This window comes from Ovis aries, chromosome 1 (genome assembly GCF_016772045.2).
Source record: "Ovis aries strain OAR_USU_Benz2616 breed Rambouillet chromosome 1, ARS-UI_Ramb_v3.0, whole genome shotgun sequence".
Taxonomy (NCBI): Eukaryota; Metazoa; Chordata; class Mammalia; order Artiodactyla; family Bovidae; genus Ovis; species Ovis aries.
Genome location: NC_056054.1, coordinates 53759162 through 53785329, shown reverse-complemented (window position 1 = coordinate 53785329; position 26168 = coordinate 53759162). Strand labels below are relative to the sequence as shown.

The window sequence follows — 26168 nt, the reverse complement described above, 5'->3', positions numbered from 1 at the left end:
AGAGAAGAAGGTAGGGAAGGATTCTTAAAAGATCATGTGGTCCAAATCACTATTTGGTTTACTGCAAAGCAATCAGTTAAAAAAAAAATAGCTGGAGCTAAATATAGGATATATTTTTGGTTGCAGCAAATGAGAGAAAATATGTTTATTTTATAAAGTAATGACAGTGCAGTTTCTCCCTGACCTACTTATTTTAAACAACTGGATTTTATCCTCTGAGAAATGCTGCATCCATTCAGGGTCTTCCCAGGTGGCTCAGTGGTAAAGAATTCGCAGGCCAGTTCAGGAGATGCAGGTTTGATTCCTGGGTCAGGAAGATTCTGTGGAGAAGGAAATGGCAACCCACTCCAGTATTCTTGCCTGGACAACCCCACAGACAGAGGACCCTGGTGGGCTACAGTCCATGGGGTTGCAAAGAATTGGACATGACTGAGCATGCATGGATGCATTCATTCAAAAGAAGTCTTAGAAAAGTGATTTAGAAATTAAGGCAAAAAGCACATTTTCAAATCTCTTAAAAGCATTTCTTGGAGGAAAATGAAATTCAAAAGTATATTAAATGCTAACTGATATGGGAATATAAAGTAGATAAGAAATTATGTGATACTTCCATTAATACTCCATGTCCAGACTTACAGAGTGGAGAATAGGCTAAAAATTCACCACAGAATGCCTTTATTGAAGATTTCCATTTGGAGTTTAAATGGAAATAATTTTTTTTCCCTTAAACTTTGGTGTCAGTCAAAAGAAAAAAAATTGGTATCTTCTTCTCAGGTGTAAGTTATCTTGATTTGTGTGACTTGAAAGAATCTAACACTTCAAACGAAGATGCATGCTGATTATAGTTCTTTCATACTTATCTATGTTGATTGCTTAGCATTTATTTAAATACAAAGGCTGCCTCCTAGGAAATTCAGAAAAGACTATTGGGTGGGGGGTGATGGGTTTGCTCTTTATTCCTTAGATATTAGATTATCTCTGCTTAGCTTATTTTAGAGTAACTCTTCTCATTCATATTGATAATGATGAAAAATACTTAAACTCAAATCCACAGACAACATTTGAGGCATTAAGTAAGACTCTGACTCTAGACAGAATTTGAGAATATATCTTTAGAAGATTTTGTTTTTAAGATTTTCTTGAACATCCTAAGTATGAGAACCACCAGGGAAGATTCCTTCATCTTCCAGTCATTCAACCTGTGTTTCTTAACTATTTAAATATGTGCCTACAAGTGGTTAAACTAGATTGCTCTTCTTTCATTCATTTCTTTAAAAAAAAATCTTATAAGCAGAATTCTAGCACAACTTGGAAATACATTTATAGCTGTTCACTTCAACATTTATTGAGCATCTACTATAAGCCAGCTACCATACTGGATGAAAGAGATGCAAAGCGGGCAAGACATGGTCCCTGGCCACAGGGATCTCCCAGTGAAATGTGGGAGCAACCACATAAAGTAATAGTTCAATACAATGAAATTCTGCTATTTGGAATACAGTTCCGAAATGGAAGCCAGGGCAGGGTACGACAGAGGCAAAGAACAGGGCCTGGAGTTGTAACCACTACATGACTGAAAGGGCTGTTTTCTTTCCCCAGAATTTTCAGGGCTCTGCTTTACTTGGAGAAATTGTGTAGGGGGAGGAAACAATGAAAAGTTATTATATTCGCATCTATGTTTGGTAAGCAAAAATGGATCCATGAGAAACCCTGCTGATGAAATCAAATTCTTCTATCACTCACTCATTCACTTAGTCAAATGTTGCTTAGCACTACCAAGCACTAGAAGTATAATAGTTGCATTTTGTGTTAATAGTGTTGCTCATAATCTGGCCTCCAGCTCTATATTCCTCTGATGTAACAGAATGTGATGAACTCAAGGTTTATTTTAGAAGTTGATGGCTTGGTAGCCATGGTCACATGGAGAGATTACCCAGGGAAATGACCGGCACTACATGTGAAATCAGGAGTCTCTCTGACAATCAGGAGCAGTCTCTGCGGGTTCCCTAGCCCATCCCTTGCTCCTTTAAAAACAGTTCCACTTCCTTGAGGTGGGTAAAGGTTTTGTTTTTTTCCTATAAAGATCTAATACATGGCTTGGTAGATTCAGTGTTCTAGAACATCGGGAATGGGCATTCAAAGTGTTATAATCTCCAGTCTGCACACTACAGCTATGGGCCCTCTGGAGGCTCTCTATCTGGAATGGGCAGAGGGTCATCATCGCTAATGGTCACAGCACTCTGCCCACAGCTTCAACATCTTTCTCAATGTTATAGGCCAGGGAGTCATTACCGTTTGAATATAGTACACCAGATGAACTATTTCTGTCACTATTGATTTATATACATTAGTGAGGTGGTTCCATAAGCTACACATAAAAACTAGTTTCAGTCTCATTCAACAGTCATAGCGTGTAACACACACACACAATCATACAATTAACTGGACTTTCAATGCTAAGTAGTGTCAGAGAGAAGGTTTTTTAAAAATGAAAATCAAGGAAGGGTTTTTTCCCCCCAAATTGTTGATTTCCATTTTTAATGTTTTCCTCCATGGTTTCAACAGGCTAATCGTTAACTTACTTTTTCATTAGTAAATGAGTAATTTTCCAAGGTTCTCAAGACAGCAGCTATTGTAACAATGGGTCTTTTCAAATTGTTCTGGTGCCACTGAGTTGAAACCAGACTTTTGAGTCTTTTTTGGGCACAGAGGCAGCTGCCTTCATCCTGGCCTTTCTGCTCTAACAGGAAGCCAGAGCACTGAAATATAGTAACTCTTAACAGGATATTTTTAGATTATTCATTTAGTGCTTTGAAATGTATGAGCAATTTGGGAAAAAGCAAAGCTGAGCTGGAAACTCTTTCCAAATATTTCTCTCCTTCCTTTGTGTCTATCTATATATTTACCTGTCATCTATCCATCCCTGTGTGTGTATACACATACATACACATGGATACATCTTTTCTTTTAGTTACTCAGTCATGTCCGACTCTTTGCAACCCCATGGACTGCAACCCAGCAGGCTCCTCTGTTCATGGAATTCTCCAGGCAAGAATACTGGAGCGGATAGCCGTTCCCTTCTTCAGAGGATCTTCCTGACCCTGGGATTGAACCCAAGTCTCCTTCACTGCAGGTGGATCTGAGCCACCAGGGGAGCTATACACATGTGTACATACACAATGCTAAGAGAATAATATATAGTAGAATAATATACAGCAGAAGAGTATATATTAGAATTCATAGTTGGGTGAATTTTCAGAAGGCTTATTATTGAATTTTAATAGTAGCAAAACACCGTGGATATGAAAAGGTCCACCAGAGACTTTAAACTATTATCCATTTTATTATCACTTACTCATTTACTCATTCAGTAACTATTGAGTGTTCAGTGTGTACAAAAATAATATTAAAGAATTTTAAAAATTTCTAGACAAGGAGAATCAATGGTTGGCTCTAATAACTTGCTTTAATGCTTAACAGTTAGTACTTTTACAGAGTTTTTCCTCATATGGAAAAAAAGAGGCTTTCCTCATATGTAATTTAAAATTATTCTCTTAAATACAAACACATTTACTCGGCAGAGAAGAACCAGAAAATATGCTATTTATAAGACTCTTAGATATGTCTTAAAAACAGTTATAAGGAAATGACTATGAAGACAACCAATGATTTTGAAATAAACATGACAGAACTAGTGAAACTAAATGTGCTTTCTCCTTCAAAATAGATCCTTTGGGAAATTAAAAAGTCATTTTAATATGTTGTCCACTGATCAAAACATCTTTGGGACTGCCTTTTGGATCTAAGTCAAAAAAGGTTCTTGTGGGGAGTAAAACCCAGTCCTTTGAGACTAGGCTTGACCTTTTTAATTGCTCAGGGAGACAGTATAGTTGGATGGGAAGAACACTGGACACAGGAGTGTGGGTTGATTATTCTAGCTTAGGAGTTGCTCTGGTTTTCACATTAACTAGATCTGTGAAATACAGTCAGTCACTTAACCTCTTTGAGCCTCAATTTTTGCATTTACTAATTGGGATCAGTAGCTACCAAGTTCTATGGTTCAAAGCTTTTTAAAAGGCTTTTTTAAAAAATGCTAAGAATTTCCATGTAGGAAAAGCTATACCTTCACTGCCAGTTGATTGAAAGTGCTTATTTTGCCTACTTTTTTCTATGGAATGACTCAGCGACCCCTTAGAGGTGGGGACCACCATTTATGATATGCAGGATAAAGTAGCCTCTAAAACTGTACTCCTATGAACCTACGTACCCATGGAGCATATTATTTAAAGCATGAGTGGGGAGATTTTTCTTTTTGGCTATGATTGATACACACACACACACACACACACACACACACACACACACACGAAAAAACTGAATCAAGTGTTACTGACCACATTAGAAAATTAGTCACTACCACTTTTTTGATGTAAACATGTGAATTATTCTCTCTCTTATCCACTTTTACACATTAGTATCAATGACTATATATTTGAATAGAGATATTCTTCCAAGTCAATTTTATTTTATTTTATTTTTTTTATTTTTATTTTTTTTTCAAGTCAATTTTAAATAAGGAACCATCATGGGAAGTTAAACAAGAAGCCAAAGGTGGCTCGCCCCATTTTTATAATACATAAAAATTTGCTGCTAATACACAGAACTGCTGATGATCTGTACATTGATCTTGTAGTCTGTGATCTTGCTAAATTTATTAGTTTTAGTAGTCATTGCGCAGAACCCTTAGGATTTTCTCTGTAAATAATTATGTCATACACAAAGACAAACTTACTTATTCTTTTCTTATATTTAAGCTTAAATTTATTTATCTTGTATTAGTTATTATTACAGCCTCCAGTACAAAGTTTAATAGAAGTGGTAAGAATAGATATCTCTGCATTTCCCAATTTTAGGGAGAAAGTATTCAATATTTCATCATTAAGTATGGTATTAGCTATTGTTTTTTTCATAGATACCTCTTACCATATTAAAAGAGTTCCTCCTTTCTATTCCCAATTTGCTGTGGTTTTTTTCCATGAACCAATGTGGAATGTTGTCAAAGGATTTGTCTGCCATTGTGGCCAAAGAACATACTCTATAAGATTTTACTGGAGAAGGGTATGGCAACCCACTCCAGTATTCTTGCCTGGAGAATCCCATGGACAAAGGAGCCTGGTGGGTGCAGTCAACAGGGTTGCAAAGAGTCAGACATGACTCAAGTGACTGAGCATGCATGTATAAGATTTCAGGCTTTTAAAATTTAAGGCTGTGTATGGCCTTGTGTTGGAGAAGGCAATGGCACCCCACTCTAATACTCTTGCCTGGAAAATCCCATGGATGGAGGAGCCTGGTAGGCTGCAGTCCATGGGGTTGCTAAGAGTCAAATACGACTGAGTGACTTCACTTTCACTTTTCACTTTGATGCACTGGAGAAGGAAATGGCAACCCACTCCAGTGTTCTTGCCTGGAGAATCCCAGGGACGGGGGAGCCTGGTGGGCTGCCGTCTATGGGGTCGCACAGAGTTGGACACGACTGAGGTGACTTAGCAGCAGCAGCAGCATGGCCTTGTGTTTGGTTTATCTTCATGGAGGTCCTTTCTGCACTTGGAAACAGTCTGCTGTGCAGTTGCTGGATATTGTGTACCAGTCATATTTACTGTTCCTCAGATCTTCTAGGACTTTACTAATGTTTCATCTTGTTTTTATGTGAAATAAGGAGAAAAGATTGTTAAAATTACTGTGAATGTGAATTTGTCTGTTTCTCTCCTTATTTCTGTCAGTTGTTTGATTCACATATTTTGAAACAAGTTTTATTAGACATATACATGTTATAATTTTCTTGTCTTTTTTATGAATTGCCCTTCTGTCACCATGAAGTTCCTCTCTATTTCTGTTAATAGTTTCTGTCTTAGAATCTACTTTACCTAATACCAATAAAGTCATTCTGGTTTTCTTATATTTAGTATTTTCAGGGCATGCCTTTTTCTTTCCTTTATGTTCAACCCCTCTGTGCCTAATTTTTAAAAAGCCACCATTTTTAAAACAAAAGTATATTTGTGATAGTCACTCAGTCATGTCTGGTTCTTTGCGACCCCATGAACTGTAGCCTGCCAGGCTCCTCTGTCCATGGAATTCTCCAGGCAAGACTAATGGAGTGGGTTACCATGCCCTTCTCCAGAAGACCTTCCTGACCAGGATTGAAACCCAGTCTCCCACACTGCAGGCAGATTTTTACCATCTGAGCCCCTAGGGAAGCCCAAACTGTTTGTTTCTACCCAAATAATGAAAATCCCAGTTGAATCTTCCTGTAAAATGTAGGAGTCCTTCTGTAGTGTAAACAATGACCCTGTTTGTTCATCCTAGAATCTCAGCTTCTCTAACATTATTTTCTTATAACATGGGGCACATCTGTGCATATATTTACTCTACATAGAATGTAATGTGCTTAGAGTAAGTGAGGCTAAACTGGTAGGATCTGAGAGTGGTAATGTGGGCTTCCAAAATATATGATGGCCAGCTTAATTTGAATTTATATTTTTGGTAATTACTGAAGAGACTTAAATTATAACTGCATCTGCATTTTCTCAAGGAACTGGCCTTTTCTATTAAAGAGATTAAGGGAATTGGGCCTGGAAATTAAGGAAATACAGGAGTTTATGCTTGAATGAATCACTGTGCAAAAAAAATACAAAATGTTAACACTGGGAAAGTCTTTTATCACTTATCCTTATCAAGCATTCTGGGGAACTAAAACCACTGTGTGCTGGCATGAAAAAATGAAGATATAGTTACAGAACAATGACTATATGCAATAGTTCATTGCAGGGCTGTAAGGATGACAAAAAGTAGATGTAAGACTCTCCATAAATTTGAAGTTGTGCAGTATTTTTTTCTTCTCCCTCTCTTGCCCCACTTTCTGCCATTCTCTCCCCAGCTCTGGCCCTGGCTGGTTGACTTTCTGGAGTGAATCAATGGATTCTGTTGTTGTGTGGCTTCCGGTTGGTTTTGAGCTGTGGTCAAGAACAGCAGGAGACCAGAGGAAGGAAGAGGAGGAAATTCTGGATATCTATACCGTTACTTCTAGTCCTCTGAGGTCATCAAAGGCTGGCTACCCCTTTCTACTAAAGGCCAAGATTCCTGTAACAAAGCCTTCTTTATGTATCTGGGTTTTTTTGTGGGGGGGAGGGGAGGGTGGTTCAAGGAACTTATTCCTCATACCACACTGTAAGCCTCAAGATGGTAACTGATGCACTTTGACCAACCTTGGAATACAGAACTATCCTTTGTAGTTTCTTTGTGTTCTATGCACACCTTTGCAATATTTCTTTTATTAAAAACTACTGTTAGGCTGTTTGAATGTTCTATATCTTTCCTGTTGGAATCTGACACAGAAAGCTAATGAACTAACAGTTATTGATTTGAGGTACTGAGTTCTATACAAATATGACAGTAAAATATTTTGCTCAATAAGACGAGAGGAGAGAAACTTTAAGACTTGGGATCCTAAGGGAAGGGTGGAATTTGACAAACAGTAAAATAATGACTATCAGGGAAAGACAGATAATGAGGGAACAAGGGCAAAATGTGTTCCAGAGATGGTAAGACAAGGCAGGTTCACCTCAGATCACATGGCCCTGGGCAGCGATTTCATAGAGACACAAGAAGCTTAGGACACTAATATTGAGAACACAGCTTATGTGAAATTCCTCTCATTGTAAGGAAATTCTCTTCCCTCAAGAAAGCAAGTGTGAGGACTAGCGAAGATGACATTATTGGGATAACTGTGGGTATGCTCTAATTTCAGAACTTCAGTATTATTAGCAACAGCCGGCTTGCTCCATAACTATGGCAACATGCTACGGCTGAGAACCTTTGCTGTGTGCTGTTAAACACTAAATCAATTTGCATTTCAGTGTGCTTAACAATCAGCTTTGCTAAAGATTTTTAACTTGTTAATTTGCAGATTCTTGGGTTCCACCCACAAGAAATTCTAATTCAGTAATTCTGTGAAGTGACTTGAACAATGCACTTTTTTTTTTTTTTTGACAAGGCACATACCTGATTCTGATACAAACCATACAGGGAGAAACAAGTTTGTGGACAATAACTGCCATTAAAGGGTTTCATCCAGAACAGTGAAATGATGACAGTGGTCATTTAGAAATATTAATCTGGCCACAGGACACAGAACAAACTGGATGCTGAGAGAATAAGGACAAGAAAGGTGGGAAAGAGAAGACAATAGATGGAGGTGAGCACAAAGCATGAGAAGACCAGAAAGAAAGGAGATGAAGGCAAGGGACAGAATGAGCAAAGTGAAGAATGACCAGGAATTTGGTTACTGTCATGGTATAGTGGTTCAACACATGCCAACAAGTTTGTTTTGACATTCTCTTTTTAAAAAAATGTTGTTGGTTAGTTGCTAAGTCATATCCAATTCTTTTGTGACCCTGTGGACTGAAGCCTGCCAGGCTCTTCTGTTCATGGGATTTCCCAGGCAAGAATACTGGAGTGGGTTGCCATTTCCTTCTCCAGGGGATCTTCCCAACCCAGGGATTGAACCAACGTCTCCAGCATTGGCAGTCGGATTCTTTACCGTTGTGCCACCTCGGAAGCCCATTAAAAAAGATAAATAGTGGCTTCTAATTTCCTGCTTCTTGAATATGGGCCAGTTTTAATGATTCATTTCTAAAAAATAGAAAGTGATAGATGTGAGGCATGACTTTTGAAGCCAGGTTAGAAAAAGTGACTTGGCTTCCTCTGGCTCTCCTGGGTGACATGCCTTTGGAACCCCGAGCTGCTGTGAAGTCCAGTCTCCCTGAGACCTCCATGTGATGGAATACAAAAAGATGCTTGAGGAACTCCATCTGTTCCAGACCCCAGTTATCTGAGTCCTCTTCCCAAACCAAGTATCAGACACATTAGTAAAGAACTCCAACCACCATTTAAATGCAACACCCAAGAGATTTTGAGTCAAAAGCAACCAGCTGAGCAGTTTTTGATTTCCTGATCCATAGAAAGCATGCAAAATTATAAATGTTGTTGGTTTAAGCCGCTAAGTATTGGGTGATTTGTTATGCAGAACAGTACCTAATTTACACAGCAAAGTCAATGATAACACTTATTTTCTCTTCATATGAAATTTGGAAATTATCTTTTGACTTTAAGGAAATTATAAAAATCTCACCAGCCTTTTAACTTTAATGGTCTTTTGTAGTCACAGCGTATTGCAATAAAAATAAATGAATAATCACCAAGTTATATATTCTCAATTTCAAAACCTAATTATTAAATAATTATAAGCAAGCTTCAAGTCATTAGTTCCAGGGGGAAAACATCCACATTTCCTTAAATATTTTGCGTAAAAGTGCTAATGCTTAGAAAGAAAAAAAATTGTGTAATTAAAATTAAATCACTCCCCTTTAGAAGCAAATCAAATTTGTCTCCCTTAGGAACAGCAAATCAAATTATGAGTCTGTCAGATCAATTCACTATGCAAGTAGGATGACAGCCTTCTGAGGATTGATTTTTCTTTTATCTTTAAGCATTTTAAAGAATGTATTTATCTAGTTGAGAATTTCTCATATATCCAAACTCACTCAAACTCAGTCTATTTTTAGATTCCTTTTAAACGGCAAAGGTGAAGCTAAATTACAGATCCTAGAGGAAATCACAACTAGAAAAAGAATAAAATTTTAAACTGTCATGTGTACCTGCTCCAGCAGGTCTCACCCTCTTTTATCCCACAGTGCATGACAAATGGAATTCACAAGAGCCAGTGGCTGCTCCTGGGCCATGACTGACCCTTGGAAGCACAATTCCTGCAGCCCTTTTTCTCTCACTCAAGAAGCCTGAAGGAATGCAAATTAGTAAGACTGACATTATTATAAGGATAATCTTGGGTCATTCAGTTCAGTTCAGTTGCTCAGTCGTGTTCGACTGTTTGCAACCCCATGAATCACAGCATGCCAGGCCTCCCTGTCCATCACCAACTCCCGGAGTTCACCCAAATTTACGTCCATTGACTCAGTGATGCCATCCAGCCATCTCATCCTCTATCGTGCCCTTCTCCTTCTGCCCCCAATCCCTCCCAGTATCAGAGTCTTGTCCAATGAGTCAACTCTTTGCATGAGGTGGCCAAAGTACTGGAGTTTCAGCTTTAGCATTGGTCCTTCCAATGAACACCCAGGACTGATCTCCTTTAGGATGGACTGGTTGGATCTCCTTGCAGTCCAAGGGACTCTCAAGAGTCTTCTCCAACACCACAGTTCAAAAGCATCAATTCTTTGGCGCTCAGCCTTCTTCACAGTCCAACTCTCTCATCCATACATGACCACTGGAAAAACCATAGCCTTGACTAGTCGGACCTTTGTTGGCAAAGTAATGTCTCTGCTTTTGAATATGCTATCTAGGTTGGTCATAACTTTCCTTCCAAGGAGTAAGCATCTTTTAATTTCATGGCTGCAATCATCATCTGCAGTGAATTACAGTCACATTGGGTCATCACTTTATTTAAAATAAATATTCCCAAGCAATGGTGAAAGGTATGGTGTTTTGAGGGTGATTTAAAGTCCCCTCCACATTACTTGACTACTCTACTACAACCCAAGTGAAAACGCTTCAGTGTGTGTTTTTACTAAGTATCAGCACTTTAATTGGGCTTCCCAGATGGTGCTAGTGGTAAAGAACCCACCTACTAATGCATGAGACATAAGAGATGCAAATTCGATCCCTGGGTCAGGAAGATCCCCTGAAGAGGGCATGACAACCCACTCCAGTATACCTGCCTGGAGAATCCCATGGACAGAGGAGCCTGGTGGGCTACAGTTCATGGTCTCGCAAAGAGTTGGACGTGACTGAAGTGACTTAGCATGCAGTACTTTAACTATGAACATCACACTTAAAAACAAACCATGGTGAACTGTTACTTTAAACAAGAGTTTGAATTTGCATTAAAGAAGCCATTACTTCAGTTATTCTGCTAATGATCTCTGATGAAGCAGACATACTTCATCCCCTAGTCTCTGATTTCTCAAGCAGGATGTAAGCATCCCAGAAGATGGCTCAGGATGATGAACTGGAGTGCAGGAAGAAAGATTAGATAATCAGTTTAAATTGATTGTTTAAATTTGACAAGTGGGAGAAATTAAGCTTCATAAATATTTAATATATAGACTGACAGTGTGGCTCCCACTATGTCAGACAGCCATATGTTGCTTATGGAGGGACTATATGTCTTTGTGAGGTCCGTGTGTGTGTGTGTGTGTGTGTGTGTGTGTGAGACAAAACAACAATTAAAAGCAGCCACAACTGAGATGAGGGAAAAACCATGCAGAGGATCATGGCACTATGAGGTACAGACGCCAGTGCCTTCTAAGGGCCAGGATGGTGATGCAGAGGCAAGCTACCTGCTGGGGTGAGAGTCAGGGACTGCCGTGGACTGAGAAGTGCCACACTGTCTTGTGCCAGCAGAGCTACCTAGATATAGGAATATGGACTGGGAGCTACAAACCTCCAACTCTTCAGACAAGCTAGAAGCATGCTTTTCAGTATGCAGGCTTCCAATTTTAGAATTTGATACACTTTAAAAAAATTGTGTGAAGCCCTTGATTCAGCCTGAGCGCTTCCGGTTTGTGGTCTCAAGTTGACAGAAAGCTAATGGTTTTGAATATCTGTATCCCCTCCCTAGGAATCTTAACTCTGACTTCACTTGCTGGTGGCTTTGGGCAAGTTACTTAACTTGTCTGAACTTCAGGTTCCTTACCTTCCATAACACCAATATTTATTTTCCAACCAATAAACATCTAATGGAACTTGATAGACTAAAGGCATGTGCTAACTTAGCAGGGCAGGGATGGGGGTCACGGGGTGACAGTGGTGAGAAAGGAAGAAGAACGGAAAGAAGTTTACAGCATACATGAGACAATGAACGGAGCAGACTCCTGTCTGTGGTGAGAGGCAGACACAGATATACATACAAAAGCAAACACTAACTCCATAAAGATCAATTGAGCACTAAGAAGAACTGGGTAGAAAAAGGGCAGCACGTTCATAATAGCAGCAAAATTAGGAACAAAGCAAACAAAAAATGTATAAGACTTTTCTATGGAAAACTATAAAACTTTACTTATTCAAGAACATAAAACAAGACTTGAATGAATAGAGTGATAAGGAAATGTTCGTAGATGAGAAAATAGTTCTCCAAACATTAGCCTCTATATAATATAATCTATGTTGAAATTCAAATAAAAATCTCTACAGTTTTTAACGAAGCTGACCAGCTGATTCTAAAATCCATAAAGAAGAATAAATGGATAAGTGTAGCCAACTTAGAACAGAAGAGGGATCTGTCTTTCAAGCATGAGAGTATAATTTAGAGTTCCTATAATTGAACCGAGGTCTCCTGTGCTGCAGGCAGATTCTTTACCATATGAGCCACAGGGGAAGCTCCAACTGAAATCGTGATATTGATGCAGCAATACCTCAACAGACAAAACAAATGAGGAGAGAAGTCATGTAGCAGACCCAAGTCTATACAGGAAGAAATAATTTCAGTAAGAAAAAGATGCACTAGTCAACACATGGTTTTTGGAACACTGGATACATTTTTCATTTTCATTTAAAACATAAAATAAAATTTTATCTCTACTCACACTATGTACAACAATTAATGCAGATAGAATAAATACTTGGACCTTCTAAACAAAACTAAAAATAGCTAGAAAAATACAGAAATATTTTTGAGACTATAGGGAATGCTTTCTTAAGATCTAAATGCAGAAGTCAAAAGGAAAATAACAACAAATTAACTATATTAAAACGTAAAACTTCCACAGGACAAAAGATAGGACATGATTCTGTATATTTTTAAATCATGATTCAGAAAAAGTGGAGGAAAATACGATTAATATATATAACAAAGAATTAGTGTCATGAAACTCCAAATCACTAGTTAAAAGCTCAAGTAATCCAAAGGACCAAGGTCAGTCATGTTTAGACAGTTCTAAAAAGAGGAGCTGCGTAAGGCCAATAAATATAGTTTTTCAGATTTTCCAGTTCTCTAGTGGTTGGGAGAATACAAATTTATAGAAACATTTCTAATGTATCAACTAACCTAAAATAAAATTTGAAACTAAGTATTGGTGAGATCAAAGAAATAGGAAAGAAGTAATCATAAATTTATATAATCAAATTTTAATACTATATTAACAAAAATTAAAATATAGATTTAAAGCCATACACACACACACACACACACACACAAACTTCCCTCTGCCCTAGAAAGCCCATTTCTAGAACTATTCCTGAGAGATCTTTTTGAGATATGCAAAGGAAAATGTTTGTAAGAATGTAATCAGTGCTCTTGGTAACAGCAATAATTATAAAAGCAACCCAAAGTTCCACTACTAAAATATGATAGATTTATAGAATATAACATCATGAAACAGTTATAAGAATGAGCTTGAGATCAAGCTGTTATGTACCAAAACAGATCTCAAAAACAGAATGCATGAGGAAAAACAGCAAGTTATAGGATGATATAAATAGCACTGGGGAAACTGTAGGAGCAGGTCACTGCAAGAATAGAAAGCAGTCCAGCGTGCTGTGGAAAGTGCATGTACGTACATAAAATTGGAGAATTAGCTCGGGCCAGCGAGTTGAATATATTGTTAATTATTATCATGAAAAAAATAGATTTAGTGTAAATGGTCCACCTTCATTTTCAATAATAGCACCACGTAATTCTTGGTTTCAGCTTTACTGTGTGTTAATGAATCCTCAGTATAGAAATCAAGCTTTTTTTCTCCCCACTCCTAGCTCATGGAATATGAAATTCTATAACCTTTAAAAATCACCTTGCTTTGGTTCTGACTGTGGACTCTAAACTGTCTATTGAAATCTTGGCTATGCAGTGAGTTTGGTTGGTTATGAAAAGATCTGAGATTTCCCATTCCTGCCTATCTTGATTCCTTTCCCCTCTCCAGTCTGTTATCTCTTTCCAACAATCAGGCCAAAGAAGCAGAATTTTCTCAAATTGGAAGCAACTACCATAAAATGCAAGGAGAAACTGGGCTACACTATGGCGACAAGGAGAGTCTCCATTTCCTGCTTCAAACGGCAGGTCTGAGAGCTGGGAGAGGGCAATGTGCACTGAGGAGGAAGAGCAGGAAGGAAAGATGGGGCAATATATGTCATTTGTGATGGAAAGGGCTGGTTGTCTCAAACCTGTTTTCCCTGCTTCCATAATAACAGCTCTGAAGCCAGGCCCATGACTGACCGTGTGACCCCATGTCCCAACCTTCCTTACAGTTAGGGTGTAGCCATGTGATCTAAGTTCTCATCAGTGGGCTGTGCGAAGTGGTGGTGTGCTGCCTTGGGGTCTGGGACATAAGCAGTTGCACACGAACCTTCTCCACTCTATTCCCTTTTTCAACCATCTGGAAGTAACTGTGGCAGCGATCTAGTGACTAGCTTTCACCACACAGTTGTCAACCATGTCCCAGTGCAGCAGTTAAAAAAGCATGTTCTTGAGACCCATGGGGATTGCTGAGGCCCTTTTAGGGGAGAATACTTGTCAAAACTATCCCCATACTAATGCTGAGAAACCGTGTGCCTTTTTACTTTCATTCTCCAACAAATGTACGGGAGTTTCTCAGTGGCTACAGGAAGTGTGCTATCATAGCAGCGGGACTGCAAAAGCAGACATAGAACCAAGCTTTCTTTTATCAAGCTACAATTTTAAGAGATTTAAAAAAATGGAAAGCAATGCTTCTCATATCACTATTTTTTTTAGTTTTGGAAAATATGATTATTTTTCACAAAAATGTGTTATCTCTGTTAACCTGAGTGGATTTACTGTTATTTTTAAATGACTTAATAGTTAAAGATTTCCGTTTTAATTTCTCATATGCTAAATATCAACAGATATAGTCCATGTAAATGAAAGCTTTTTGAATTCATTGATAATTTATAAAAGTGTTAGACGGTCTTAACCAAACCAAAACAAACAAATGAAAAAATGAGAACCACTGCTTTAGGGGCTAGAGGAGTAATAACTTGGAAAGAACCTGCATCTGTGAATGAATGTGAAGAATAAAACTGTGAATGAATGATGACTCTCTTTCATGGAAAGGCTGTCACATACAAGAGAAATAAGGTTCTATTATGCCATTGTGTCTTAATTATAACAAATATGGAAATAGTAACATGAGTAGGACACTACTATATCAAAAACTAAAATATATGGCATTGGTTTTCTTGGTCAGTAAAGGCGCAGATATTTTAGACTGGAGGTTGATGATCCTTGTGACGCCATTGCAAAATAATTGGAGTCACTATTGTGATAACTTCGAGGGCAGACCACGTTCCTATGGAGCCCACAGCTAGAGAAGAAAACGCTAAAAAGAGCTAGAATGTTAGTGTGTGTTCACTGTTTTTTTGTTGTGTTTCACAATATGTAAATAGAAATAGATAAGCCTAAGAAAGTATTGACTGTACAGAGCTTCTCCATCTTCGGCTGCAAAGAATATAATCAGTCTGATTTTGGTATTGACCGTCTGGTGATATCCATGTGTAGAACTGTCTCTTGTGCTGTTGGAAGAGGGTATTTGCTATGACCAGTCAGCAAAAACAAGACCAGGAGCTGACTGTGGCTCAAATCATGAGCTCCTTATTGAAAAATTCAGACTTAAATTGAAGAAAGTAGGGAAAACCACTAGACCATTCAGGTATGACCTAAATCAAATGCCTTATGATTATACAGTGGAAGTGACAAATAGATTCAAGGGATGAGATCTGATAGATACAGTGCCTGAAAAACTATGGACGGAGGTGTATAACTGTCGGAAGCCAGTGTGAGGATTCCCGCCCCGTGACAAGGTCATGAGGAAGGAAGCTGACATATGCAAGGCGTGCTCAGACTTCAGGGGCCCCTCTGGAAATTCCTAAGCATGTACCCCAACAAAAATCTGCTGGTTTTTGTGCTCTGCTTTTCCACTCTTCTGACATTCTCTGGAAAAAGTCAATTCAGGGCTTTAGTCTTCTGCATTTGAAAGAGTGTTTCAATCCAGAAACCCCTCTGATGGCTTTCTAGCCTGCCTGCAGGACTCGTACAGCTGTGCATGTGATTGTTTGAGGCCTCCTGACCGCAGGAGGCACAGGAAGCTAAAAACATCCTAGGAATGTAGGGGCTTCGGAGGAGTCAAAATCTTTAGAATAGGACTGATTAAAGGTTTCATTTGTTGAGCCAATACTTGCTGCCAAATTTTCATATCCTTTATTTTTAGATATAGTTGGTATATAGAAAAACAAGCAGTAGACCTGGTATTAGCAACATTAGATCTTTGAGTTAAGTACCTTCTTTGTTACAACCCACTGCACCTTTGTTCTACAGAGATGTAACTTTAGCGCTTTAAGGAGATGCAGATTAAAGAAAAACACTTCAGGGGAAATGAAATTAACATTCATTAAGGAAGAGAGCCAAAAAGTGTTAACAAGCCTCTTGGCCAGAAGATAATGTAAATCACCTGAGACCTTTTGTATACAAAATGATATACAGAAAGAGTCTGGGTTGCGAACGCTACATAATTTTGTGTTACCCATTGATCTCCAAGTTTTATCAGAAGTATAAAAGGCCTTCTGAACAATAAAGGATGGGACCAGTTTCTCGGACCAGTTTCTCGGACCAGTTTCTCGGACTAGTCTCTTGGCCTGGTTTCTTGGGAATCTGGCTCCCCCGTGTCTCTCTCTCTCTCTTCTCTCTCCCTCCCTCTGCTCTTTACTTTAATTTCAGGCTGAATTTCCACCTGGGGCGCGGAGGCCCGCCAAGTCTACTTACTTGCCCTGGCTGTTAAGACCCGCGAGAAAGGGAGCCTAAGGTGAGGCACCCTTAGATATTCAAGCGAGCGCCGGTGGCCCAACGTAGATGGTGCAAATTCCTTGTCTGGAATTTTATTGGCCTTCCGTGTAAACCAAGCTATTCAGCCCTCTTCCTCCACTTAATCTTCCTACTACACTATAGTTTCTTAATCTAACCTTATATTAATAAATAAACAAGTATTTCCACGCCAACGCCGTCCACCCTTCGAATTCCCTGGATCCACCAGGGCTGGACCCCGGCATATAACATTGTACAGGAAGCGGTGATCAAAATCATCCACAAGAATGCAAAAAGGCAAAATGGTTGTTTGAGAAGGCCTTACAAATAGCTGAGAAAAGAAAAGTGAAAGGTAAAGGAGAAAATGAAAGAGATATCCATCTGAATTCAGAGTTCCAAAGAATAGCAAAGAGAGATAAGAAAGCCTTCCCAAGTGATCAGTGTAAAGAAATAGAGGAAACCAGTAGAATGGGAAAGAAAACTAGAGATACCAAGGGAACATTTCATGCAAAGATGGGCACAGTAAAGGGCAAAAACGGTGTGGACCTAACAGAAGCAGAAGATATTAAGAAGAGGTGGCAAGAATACACAAGAAGAACTATAAAAAAAGATCTTAATGACCCAGACAACCATGATGGTTTGATCACTCACCTACAGCCAGACATCCTGGAATGCAAAGTCAAGTGGGCCTTAGGAAGCATCACTACGAGCAAAGCTAGTGGAGGTGATGGAATTCCAATTGAGCTGTTTCAAATCCTGAAAGATGATGCTGTGGAAGTGCTGAGCTCAATATGCCAGCAAACTTGGAAAACTCAGCAGTGGCCACAGGACTAGAAAAGGTCAGTTTTCATTCCAATCCCAAAGAAAGGCAATGCCGAAGAATGTTCACACTATTGCACCATAGAACTCATTTCACATGCTAGCTAAATAATGCTGAAAATTCTTCAAGTTAGGCTTCAACAGTACTTAAATTGAGAACTTCCAGAAGTTCAAGCTGGGTTTAAAAAAGGCAGAGGAACCAGAGATGAAATTGACAACATCTGTTGGATCAGAGAAAAAAACAAGAGAAAAACATCAACTTCTGCTTTGTTGACTATATTAAAGCCTTTGACTATGTGGGTCACAACAAACTGTGGAAAATTCTTCAAGAGACTGAAATATCAGACCACCTTATCTGCCTCCTGAGAAATCTATATGCAGGTCAAGAAGAACATTTAGAACAGGACATGGAACACCAGACTGGTTCCAAATTGGGAAAGGAGTATATTTGGCTGTATACTGTCACCTGGCTTATTTAACTTATATGCAGAATACATCATATGAAATGCTGGGCTGGATGAAGCACAGCTGGAATCAAGATTGCAGGGAGAAATATCAATAACCTCAGACATGCAGATGACACCACCCTATGGCAGAAAGTGAAGAAGAACTAAAGAGACTCTTGATGAAAGTGAAAGAGGAGAGTTTAGAAGCTGGTTTAAGATTAGTTGTTTGTCAGTTGTTTCATTTGCTATTATTTTCTCCCATTCCGAAAGCTGTCTTTTCACCTTGCTTATAGTTTCCTTTGTTGTGCAGAAGCTTTTAATTTTAATTAGGTCCCATTTGTTTCTTTTTGCTTTTATTTCCAGAATTCTGGGAGGTAGGTCATAGAGGATCCTGCTGTGATTTATGTCGGAGAGTGTTTTGCCTATGTTCTCCTCTAGAGGAGTTTTATAGTTTCTGGTCTTACGTTTAGATCTTTAATCCATTTTGAGTTTATTTTTGTGTATGGTGTTGGAAAGTGTTCTAGTTTCATTCTTTTATAAGTGGTTGACCAGTTTTCACACCACCACTTGTTAAAGAGATTGTCTTTACTCCGTTGTATATTCTTGCATCCTTTGTCGAAGATAAGGTGTCCATAGGTGTGTGGATTTATCTCTGGGCTTTCTATTTTGTTCCATTGATCTATATTTCTATCTTTGTGCCAGTACCATACTGTCTTGATGACTGTGGCTTTGTAGTATAGCCTGAAGTCAGGCAGGTTGGTTCTTCCAGTTCCATTCTTCTTTCTCAAGATTGCTTTGGCTATTCGAGGTTTTTCGTATTTCCATACAAATTGTGAAAATATTTGTTCTAGCTCTGGGTAGTATACTCATTTTCATGTTGATTCTTCTGATCCATGAACATGGTATATTTCTGCATCTATTAGTGTCCTCTTTGATTTCTTTCATCAGTGTTTTATAGTTTTCTATATATAGGTCTTTAGTTTCTTTAGGTAGATATACTCCTAAGTATTCTATTCTTTTCGTTGCAATGGTGAATGGAATTGTTTCCCAATTCCAGAAAAATAAACGACCCAATGTCCATCAGCAGATGAATGGATAAGAAAGCTGTGGTACATATACACAATGGAGTATTACTCAGCCGTTAAAAAGAATTCATTTGAATCAGTTCTGTTGAGATGGATGAAACTGGAGCCGATTATACAGAGTGAAGTAAGCCAGAAAGAAAAACACCAATACAGTATACTAACACATATATATGGAATTTAGGAAGATGGCAATGACGACCCTGTATGCAAGACAGGGAAAGAGACACAGATGTGTAAAACGGACTTTTGGACTCAGAGGGAGAGGGAGAGGGTGGGATGATTTGGGAGAATGCCATTCTAACATGTATACTATCATGTGAATTGAATCGCCAGTCTATGTCTGACGCAGGATGCAGCATGCTTGGGGCTGGTGCATGGGGATGACCCAGAAAGATGTTATGGGGAGGGAGGTGGGAGGGGGGTTCATGTTTGGGAATGCATGTAAGAATTAAAGATTTTAAAATTTAAAAATAAAAAAAAAAAAAAAGAAAAAATGGGCCAAAGAACTAAATAGACATTTCTCCAAAGAAGACATACAGATGGCTAACAAACACATGAAAAGATGTTCAACATCACTCATTATCAGAGAAATGCAAATCAAAACCACAATGAAGTACCGTTTCACACCAGTCAGAATGGCTGCAATCCAAAAGTCTACAAACAATAAATGCTGGAAAGGGTGTGGAGAAAAGGGGACCCTCTTACACTGTTGGTGGGAATGCAAACTAGTACAGCCACTATGGAGAACAGTGTGGAGATTCCTTAAAAAATTGCAAATAGAACTGCCTTATGACCCAGCAATCCCACTGCTGGGCATACACACCGAGGAAGCCAGAATTGAAAGAGACACGTGTACCTCAATGTTCATCGCAGCACTGTTTATAATAGCCAGGACATGGAAGCAACCTAGATGTCTATCAGCAGATGAATGGATAAGAAAGCTGTGGTACATATACACAATGGAGTATTACTCAGCCATTAAAAAGAATACATTTGAATCAGTTCTAACGAGGTGGATGAAACTGGAGCCGATTATGAAGAGAGAAGTAAGCCAGAAAGAAAAACACCAATACAGTATACTAACACATATATATGGAATTTAGAAAGATGGTAACAATAACCCTGTATGCGAGACAGCAAAAGAGACACAGATGCATAGAACAGTCTTTTGGATTCTGAGGGAGAGGGAGAGGGTGGGATGATTTGGGAGAATGGCATTGAAACATGTACAATATCATATAAGAAACGAATCACCAGTTTAGGTTCGATGCAGGATACAGGATGCTTGGGGCTGGTGCACTGGGATGACCCAGAGAGATGGTATGGGGAGGGAGGTGGGAGGGGGCTTCAGGATTGGGAACACGTGTACACCCGTGGCAGATTTATGTTGATGTATGGCAAAACCAATACAGTATTGTAAAGTAAAAAAAAAAAAAAAAAAGCTGGTTTAAAACTTGCCATTCAAAAAATGAAGATCATGGCACCTGGTCCCATCTTTTCATGGCAAATAGATGGGGAAACAATGGAAACAGTGAGAGATTTTATTTTCTTGGGTTCCAGAATCAGTGCAGATGGTGACTGCAGCCATGAAATTAAAAGACACTTGCTCCTTGGAAGAAAAGCTATGAGAAAGCATATTAAAAGCATATTAAAAAACAGAGACAATACTTTGCCAACAAAGGTCTGTCTAGTCAAAGCTATGGTTTTTCCAGTAGTCATGTATGGATGTGAGAGTTGGACCATAAAAAAAACTGAGGGCCAAAGAATTGATGCTTTTGAATCGTGGTATTAGAGATGGCAACAGAGAGTTGTCTGAGATTCCCTTGGACAATAAGGAGATCAAACCAGTCAATCCTAAAGGAAATCAATCTGAATATTCATTGGAAGGACTGATGCTGAAGCTCCAATATTTTGACCACCTAATGTAAGGAATTGACTGATTGGAAAAGAGTCTGATGCTGGGAAATATTGTAGGCAGTAGGAGAAGGGGATGACAGAGGATGAGATGGTTGGATGGCCTCACTGACTCGATGGACATGAGGTTGAGCAAGCTCCAGGAGTTGGTGATGGACAGGGAAGCCTGGTGTGTTGCAGTCCATGAGGTCACAAAGAGTTGGACATGACTGAGTGACTGAACTTACTGAAGAAAGTACTGACCAATTTGCAAGCAGAAAAAGAGAAAAGAAGGCATCCAGTAATTTAAGACCTCACAAGATTGAAAAAGGCAACTGCTTCTATACCACTAGACAACAGGAGACATGGTTATTGTTGCTAAAGGACTCCCAATAACAACGACCTCCTTCCAAAAATAGGGACCCATCCCTGAGGCAAAACAGAGATTGAGGATGTTACCTTCCTTCCCAAGCCTGTTGCTGTATATGGCCTCAAGTAACTGCCATCAAAATGAGAAAACAAACAAAGCAACTTAATATCTACATCCAGAATAAAACTTTGAATGTAGTTACAGGTACATGGAACTACCTACAAGCAAAAAGGGCAGAAACCTATCAAATTTTGGAGAAAATGGTTTTTACCAAAGCAACTATCAGCCTAGCCAAAAGAAGTTGTATATTTTTCACACTTAAAATAGCTCCTAAAGAGGGCATAGTCTCCAATAAATTATTTTGATGTGACCAGGCAGAAAACAGACAGTTTCTCAGAGGGCCAGGGGCCTCAGAAGAGAACAGGCAAAGAGTTACTCCCTGAGAGAGAACACGGACTTACTGATGGGACAGCCCAAGAAATAACTCCACCCTCAAGGCAAGGACCCTTAGCAATCCCTGCTTCAAAGGATTTATTTGCTGTGGTTCAGGGACTACCATTTACATTGTCCAAACCCCCTTTCCTGACTAGGAGCCTTTATTTCACTTCTTCTGGTCTTGTTCTCCCACTGTTTATTGCTGGCAGGGAGGTTAGATAATTTGATGTTTACAGGTGACCATGATGACGAGTCCAATCTGGATGGAATGGAGAGAACTTAATATCAAGTAGATTCTTGACTTTTGGACTAGATGATGGGGTCTGGGCTATTTTCTTTGGGGAGTGAGTGAGTACATTCTGTGTGGGAAGAAGGGAGCATGCAGACATTTGGATGGTTGGAAGGGCAAACTTGAAAAGAAGCTGATAATCAGTTCTTAAACCCTTCCACAGTCATAGAACTGGACTACATTTCCTGGCCTGCCTTGCAATTACAACACACCTAAATTCTCAACAACATCATGTGAACAGAAGTGATGGATACCACTTCCCAAATCTGGCTCTTTAGACCTTCACGTTCCCTTCTCCTTACATGCCAGCTGGAACCCATATGTGATGGCAACCCTGCTTTGACCATACAGATGATGACGTGTCCTAGGAGGTGGCAGAACAACAACTTGGAGCAAACCTAAATGATCCCAAGGAGAAAAGCTGTTCAGCCAGTCTGGACTGTTTTCATTGACATTATTCTCTATAAGAAAAAAACCAAAATACACTTCTTTGATCACTTAAGTGTTAGGTCTTTTTGTTACAATGGTCTTACCATCACTAGAATATATAGTTAATGTCAGAAATCCATCTCTTCTTATGCTCTGGACTTGTAAGGAAGTCTTAGGGGAAACTACTTGCATGTGTGTTTATTCATGCTCACATGTGCAGTAAAAAAAAAAAAAAGCTAGTTAAAAATAAACTTTGAGGAGTATGATAAAATAAAAATATATATTTAGTGTTTGTCCCTGACTCCCAGCCCAGAGTTTCTAAAACACTTGGAATTTCCTGAGTAACAGCAGTGTCTTTTGTTGTTCATAATTCGCACCTTCTGACTACACTTGAGACTAGGCTAATGAGGTGACTCAGGGCGCGGCCCTAGATAGCATTAGGATGGTGGCTGGTTGGCAGAAAGACCTAACATGAGATGAGAAGGTGGAACTTTCAGCCCCACTCCCCAGTCTCTAGGAACAGGAAGGGATTTGAGACCGGCTTATAAAAACTCTCCAGCAATGACGTTTGGAGAGCTCTTGTCTTTGTGAACACACGCATGTGCCGGAAGAGTCCCACAGCAAGGCCCCCACCGCCAGCCCCATGCATCGCCTTACACATCTCTTCTGTTTGGCTCTTCCTGAGTTGTATTCTTTGTAATAAACTGGTCAATGTAAGTAAAGCATTCTCCTTATTTCTGTGAGTCAGTCTAGTGAATTACCAAACTTGAAGAGGATGTTGTAGAAATCTCCAAATTTACACTTGGGTGGACAGAATTTAGGTGCCCCTCAGACTTTTGAATGATGTCTGAAGTGGCAGGAAGTCACGTGGGACTGAGCCTTAACCTGTAGGGCCTGCATTGACTCTGGGTATTTAGTGTCAGAGTTGAATGAAATTCTTGGACATCTAGTTGGTGTCAGAGGATTGGAGAATTGGTGTAGAAACTCACCACACATTTGGTGTCAGAAGTGGTACCAGGAGAAAAACACCCCAGGAGATTAAGCCTACATAGAGTGTGGAGTGATAAGGGCTGCCTCTAACATTTCGCTCTACCTAAACACTGCAGTTTTGCCTCTGTCTCTCTGAACTCCTGCAGGTCAGCAATAGCAGCACCAACCTCAGGCACCACTGGACTGCCAGCAAGCGGCAAGAACCTGGTACAATGCCAACCTAAGAAAGTGTTACATTGGACTTCTCCGGCCTCAGAAGTGTGGTTGAGTAATGCACTGCTTATTCTACAGATACCAGACCATATTATGGAACTTGGCAACATGTGTCCCCAAACTGATACTGTGACCTTTCACCTGCTGTTATGAATGGTCACCACTCATGCCCAGGCTATAGAGGACATAGCTGCTGGAGAGTCATGTATTTCTGCCCCTTCCCCAGCACCTGCCCTGCTGCAAGCAATACCGGGAAGAATTTCAGGATTCTGCCACACCACTTTAGGTTTCTGTGCCTGAACTAGGCGTAAGCTGGGGATAGCAGACATATGTTAAACTGAATGAGAAGCTGAAGTTTTGATTTACATTGGACTGAGCTTTTTTTTTTAATTAAAATTTTTTTCTGGCTTTATTGGGATATAATTGTGGATAGCGTTTTTTAATACCTGAAAATGAAACTATCTGTTATTATTTTGAAGTGAGCAGGAAAACTATAGGATCTGCCTGTTTAGGATCCTGTAGAGGATCCAAGGAAGAAGCGAGAGACACATAGCATATTTGAAAGGCAATAGACAAAGCAAATCATGTAGTTTTCTGCTTGCACTTGCCAAGTGCATTTTATTCAACGAGTAATGTAGACCAGGTTTGGGTGTGAACTCCTGCCTACTTGGCTAACATGCTTCCACCATAACCATGAATCAATGGAATGGCTGATGAGGTTCCTGTTTTCAACAGCAATATCATTTAATAGCAATAGCAACAGCAAAAACTTGATTTTTTATTAAAATTTTTCTCTCTTCAAGGCCAGAGCAATTAGAACTAAACCCTTATGCTCACTAAGCATCAGAGATTCTGGAGGGAGAAATATGATCAGGAGAGAAAAATATTCCAGCACAATACACATCCCCAAAACAGTTAATGTGAGTATTCAAAGGTAGGCTTCCTTGGGAACGCATGTAAGAATTAAAGATATTAAAATTTTAAAAAAACAAAAAACAAAAAACAAAAAAACAAAAAAAAAACAAAGGTAGGCTTCCCAGGGAGCTCAGTGGTAAAGATTCCACCTGCCAATGCAGGAGACGCAGGAGACACAGGTTGGGAAGATGCCCTGCAGAAAGGAATGGCAACCCGCTCCAATATTCTTGCCTGAGAAATCCCATGGGCACGGTGGGCTACAGTCCATGGAGTCACAAAGAGTCAGGCTGAGTAACTGAGCGCACACACACACACACACACACACACACACACACACACACACACATTCAAAGGCAGGTTTCACAAAGCTATCTTCTGGCCTTGAAACTGTCTAACTCCAGACTTCTTTTATATGAGACATAAATTGACAACTTATTTCACTTAGTCCTCTTTGATATAATATCTGTCATATATTAAAAGCTTCTCTAAATAAGCAAAAGATAAACAACTTTGTAGAAAAATAGGCAAAGGAAAGCAGGTATTCACACAAGGAAGAAATATAAATGGTCAATAAGTATCTGAAAATATACTTAACCTCAGTAATAACTAAAGAAATATAAAAATAAAAATAAAATACTGTTTTTACTTATCAGGGTGGCAAAATTTTTAAATATAAATTATATCTGGTTGGAAAGGGTCTTGGGAAATATACTGTTATTCAACATCAATGGGACTATAACTTGGAAAAGTCTGTTTGGAGGACAGTTGGGAAATAGCTATGAAAATTAAAAGTGCATTTGTTTATGAGCAAGGACACATATCAATGCTTGGGTGTGTAAAAGTGCAATGTATAGAAAATGGCTTGGAAGGATACATAATAAGCTTAATGCTATTTCTATTTCTCAGGAGAGGACAGACAGTGGAATGGAAGAAGAGTATTAATGGAAATTCGCTTTTTACACCAAGACGTAAAATTTGCTGTGTGTGTGTTAGTCAGTCGTGTCTGACTCTTTGAGACCCCCATGGATTGTAGCCCACCAGGAACTACTGTCCATGGAATTCTCCAGGCAAAAATACTGGACTGGGTAGTCATTCCTTTCCCCAGGGGGGTCTTCTTGACCCAGGGATCAAACCCAGGTCTCCTGCATTGCATTCTTTACTGTCTAAGCCACCAGGGAAGCCCTAATATTTGTTATTTTTGTAGTTAAAATTTTTGAATGAAAAATTAGTCACACTAGCTTTTCAAAATTAAATAAATATATAAGGAAACAAAATATTTTAATTGATTTATTTCCCTTTAAAATAGGTTGTTGAGTATTGAGCAGGCATAGTCTGCTCAAATTTAAGTAAGTTTTGGAAAACTGAACCATAAACCATACCTTGTTATAGGTAGGTAGGGTCATATGTT

The 26168-nt window shown here is 39.2% G+C and overlaps 1 protein-coding gene across 2 annotated transcripts in view; it reads right to left on the bottom strand.

The window, feature by feature from the left end:
* Positions 1-26168, bottom strand: part of AK5 (adenylate kinase 5) — a 272560-nt gene that overhangs the window by 229941 nt on the left and 16451 nt on the right. The gene's annotated exons all lie outside the window — the stretch shown is intronic.